Genomic DNA, 5,214 nt, shown 5'->3' on the forward strand with positions numbered 1-5,214 from the left:
TTGCAATTCCTCAATCAAGAGTCAAGAGGCTGAATGTGCAGATCTGAAATGTATTGCAGTCATTAAGCCATAATAGAAGATGGTCCATGGATGATCTCCAAGTAGGAAACGCTGATCAGCCTTTTTTAAGGAACCTAGTTCCTCCCACTTTCTAGTGTTTGGCTATTACTTATGGCCAATTAAGACTAACTCCATCTTTTAACTTTACTCAATCAGAACTTGTTGTGTGTTTGGCACCAGTCCCATTCTGAACCTTTGAATAAATATATTTTTTTAAATCTCCCTAAGGCAGCAATGTACTGCGGTTTGACATAATGTGTCGGTTATGTCCTGGAATAGCAGGTGCTTTCTCGATGGTGTCGCTGTGTTGAGTAGCCTTGAAAGTGAGTGGTTCACAGACATATTACTTAGTGTTTAGAGTGCGAGTTGCTCTGCACTTTGATGGAGTGTGTTTACTCCAGTTCTGTTTTTGTGTGTGTTTGTGATGGAGTTTTCCCCTGTATGTTGAATTTTTTTTTTTATTTGGAAGATGTGCCACACCAATGCTTAAATCCACATCTATGTGATCAGAAGGACCAGAATAGGGGGTTGAGATTATGTAGCTGGAACACAAAGGGCATTGACAGACTAATTAAAAGAAAGAAGATAATCAGGTCCTAATTTACTAACATTGCGACCACAGCGCAATCAGCGGCTTTGCCAAACCGCATATATAGCGCACTGTATTTTGCATCGTATTTATCAGACAAGAACCTCGTCGCCTAATCGGCACCTAACCCTGCCCATTAGTGTTAATAGTGGCGCCGCTAAAATAGGGAAGAAAGAGCCTGCGTGTTCCTGCCACCATGGATGATGAGTTAAATTTAGAATTAGAGCTTTTGGTTCACGAGGTTACAGCAAACTAACCCGGGTAAATATAGAAACTCATAAATATTTATCCGTTTAGCCCTTCTGTCCACAGTAAAAGTTGGGATCACTTTGAATTCAAGACTTTTATTGGTGAGCTGATTTGGGGAAATTTAAACTTTTCAGCAAACATTGAGTTTCTGGGTTGCTATGGTTACCCCTCAGGGTGCCTGTGCAGCTTCATATTAACAAGTTTATGTTCACAAGTTCAACACATATTAACGTGAGTTAATCACACACAGGCAACTGCAAACTGTTAAGATGGTTCCCTAAGCTAGAGATAGCTAGGATAGTTAATAGCCAGGTTAACTGCTCCATAGCATCCCGTTAAATAGTCTGGTAGAAATACACGACACCCCTTACTTTAAAACGGCGTATTCCAACGCTGAAAACCATGCTTTTCAAAAACGCCGCCCTAGGCGGATACATTTGAAAACTGGAGTTGTAGCGTGGACAGGGGAAACTGAAGTTTCCAGATGTTCGGTTGCCATGTAACTGGGGGTAGCTTGCGCTCGAGAGGCTATAACGTCAAAATAAACATGGAAGGTGAAATGAATATGCTGCTCTGTCTCTACAATTTACTTAGTTTAGTTAGTGTACTTCGAGTACAAGTACTTTTCCTGAATAGATACGTGTTACTCCTACGCAGAAGGCGAACACTGTAATTGGTGTGCTTGAACGATGGGTGGAAATACGGTTTAAACCATACATCGAGCGGTGATTCTGGGTAAGACCTGGCCGAACAGCTAGCTGGTGGGAATTTTTTTTAATTAAATGATATATCAAATATAAACATTCAAACAAATAACATGTCTGATGTTCGTATTTGATTGGCGCAATCCTGTTAGTAAATGAGGCCCTCAGTAACTCAGTAGATAAGAGAATCGGATAAGGAATCGGATCGATAAGCAGAATTGAAAATGGAATCGGAATCACTAAAATCTTATCAATCCCCATCCCTATTCTTGAGACTGAAATCGAGGGTCATCCATTCGTACTTGCCAACATATATGCCTTACATTTAGATGAGCCCTCTTTCTTTACCACTTTGCCACTTTCTTTGCAAAATAGCTGAGCTTCAAAATGACCAGAATTGCCCAATCATAATTGGAGGGGATTTTAATCAAGTTCTTGATATGATTCTAGATCGTAGTCATCCCTCTAACTCCAAGCAACACAAGTCTGTGGAGATCTTGATTAACATTTGTAAAGACTTGGGTCTGGTTGATATATGGAGGCTACTGAATCCAAATGGCAGGGACTACACTTTTTTATTCTGCCTATCACCACATTTATACTAGGATTGACTATTTCCTGATATCTCATTCCCTGAACCCATACGTAACCTCAAGTACCATGGGGTTAATTTTGGTGTCAGATAATGCAGAGGTCTCAACTTACGACGGCCGACCAACATAAGCAAATCACGAAGATGGCGATTAAATTCCTCCTTACTTAAAGACTACATTTTCAAATCACTATTACAGGTGAAGGTTTGGTCAATTATGTAATTATTTTGATCAATTATCTTATCTCTTTATGTGGAATGGCAAGCGAGCAAGAATACACCTTAAAAAACTTCAACAAAGGGGTGATCAGGGAAGTTTAGGTATTCCAAACCTACTGCTATACCATTACGCATTTTGCCACAACACCTGGCACAGTGGTATCTCCCCTCAGAACGGGCTCCACCATGGCTCACTGCAGAGGCTCAATATTCCCCTGATCTCACATTGGCTGCATATCTCTCCGCTACACTTCCCCCTGCTGAGCAGGATCATCCAGTTCTGTCATGCCTTAGGGCGGTCTGGAGGAAAACTGCAAAAATCCTTAATTCTGACCCCGTTCTTAAATACGTCATCTAACATATGGTACAATGCCAGCTTGTGAATTGGGAAATGGAATGGGTCATCAAGCATCTCTTTATTATTCAATGCGACACATCACAGGCTTTAAAGGGAGGAATAGCAGTGATGATCAGCCTGCCGCCTCTCTACCTGATGACCTCAACACCTTTTGCGCACGGTTTGAGGCAACCAACACCCTTTCTTCCATGAGACTGGCCGAGGACCGAGACGACTGCACTCTGTCCCTGACCGTGGCTGACGTGAGGCGAGAGTGAACGTGGGGAGCGCAGCCCCTTTATAGTTCCCCCAAGACCTGAAGGATCATGGGAGCTGTAGTGACAATATCAATACACAACATTCCTCCCCGGAAAACTTGAACCTCTTTAACCACAGTGTTTTTTCTTTACTTCATTACACATCTTTTTTAATCTATGTGTGAACAATAACAACAAAAATCTATCACATCAGGAACGACTGACTTCCTAGTTCTCAAAATCTCAATCAATATAATTAATTCCCACAAACAAAGTTAACCGTTCCGGTGCTCACCGGACTCTCTGTGGTCTGGTGCTTGGTGGTTCATTCACACTTTCATTTTCATTAATTCTGTCATCAGAAATATCATCTCCTTCCAGTTCAAGACTGGGTACAATCTCATAGTCCGTGTTGTCATACAAATGTTTAGCAATTTCAACATTTTCTGTATCTCTGCATAACTCCGAAGATTTAGTAGCAATCAACTGGTCTATGTGTTTCTTACATTTACAAGGTAAATTACAGGACCTAGTATTTGTTCAATTACACCAGATTTCCATTTCTTTCCATCCCCTCCCCGGAAATTCTTAACCAGCACTGACTGATTTGGCTGTAAGACTCTCACACAGTTCTGGGTTTTTCTCACACCCTAGTCCTGACATTTCTCCTAAGAAACAGCTCAGAAGGAGTTTTTCCTGTGGCTGATGATGGCGTGTTCCTATAACTAAACAGGAAACTATCAATGCAATGTTGCAAAGTACGTTCATTACCCTTCTGCTTGTCTAGTGACTGTTTAAATGACTGCACCAGCCTTTTGGCCAATCCGTTAGAGGCTGGACTGTAAGGTGGGGACTTAATGTGTTTAACCCCATTGCCTTCTAAGAATGTTTCAAACTCTTTCGAAACTAGCTGTGGACCATTGTCCGAAACAACCACTTGAAGGGAGCCCATAAGCTGCAAATAGACCCCTCATAGCTTCAACAGTAGCGGTAGCTGTGGTATTACACATTAATTTGACCTCTGGCCAGCGTGAATAAGCATCATTGACCAGCAAGAACTGATGTTTTCCCTTTTCTGCAAAATCAATATGTATATGCTCCCATGGCTGCTCTGGCCATTTTCAAGGGTGCACTGGTGCTTTGTTAGGTGCATGTCTATTTTGTTGACAGGTCAGACAACTTTTTACCATGTCTTCAATTTCTGCATCTAGGCTGGGCCACCAAAAATGGCTCCTGGCTAATGACTTTGTCCTAACAATGCCCAAGTGTTGTTCATGTAGTTCTTTTAACATCTGGCGTCTTAGTGTGGTAGGTATTGTTACTCTTAACCCCCATAGAACACAATCTGCTTCCTCACCTCTGTTCCAGTATGGTTTCAATTCATCATCAGAAATATGTTTAGGCGTGGTGTTAAATATCTCACTCTGGTAAGTATCTTGTCATTATCTGTCTCTTTCTTTATGTCTTTGGCTGACAAAGGAATTTACTCTAACCATGACATTCTGAATTCAGGGTTGCTTAGTGGTGCCTCTTTCTGTAATGGTAATCTTGATAACTCATATGCATTGGCATGTTATAATGATGCTTTGTACACTATGTCATACTGATAAGCTGCCAATAATAGAGCCCATCTCTGAAGACGTGCAGCAGCTAATGCTGGCACTCCTGTTGTTGGTCCCAGAACCTTAACAAGTCGCTTATCGTCGGTGACCAACAGAAATGTCTGGCCATTGTGGAATAAATCACAGAAAGATGGAACCGCCAGCCACCACATTTGACCCATATGCATGTTAGGCTTGAATCATACTGATAATCATATAACAAATGTGTGCTTTTCTGAAATTGCTTGAAGCATGTCTTATAATCATATAACCAATGTATGCTTGCTTTAGTCACGTTTGACAAACCTATATCCATATATGCTTGCAGATAACTGAAGAGTGAAATATGCATACATGCTGTACTTATATACTGTGTGGAATGTGCCTACATGCTGTAGAACAATGTATGTGTTTAAGTATGCTGAAATATTTGTACGTGTCTGTAAGAAAATGTGCTGAACTGTGTTTCAAGACGAAAGAGCAGGCAGAGAAAACAGGAAATGTACCATATAGGGGCCCAGAAAGGGACACAGGCTGTGAGAAGCACATAATGGAACCGAACACATCTTTGTTAACCATGACCTAATAAGGAAAGGTCCGTAACTA

This window comes from Clupea harengus, unplaced genomic scaffold (assembly GCF_900700415.2).
Source record: "Clupea harengus unplaced genomic scaffold, Ch_v2.0.2, whole genome shotgun sequence".
Taxonomy (NCBI): Eukaryota; Metazoa; Chordata; class Actinopteri; order Clupeiformes; family Clupeidae; genus Clupea; species Clupea harengus.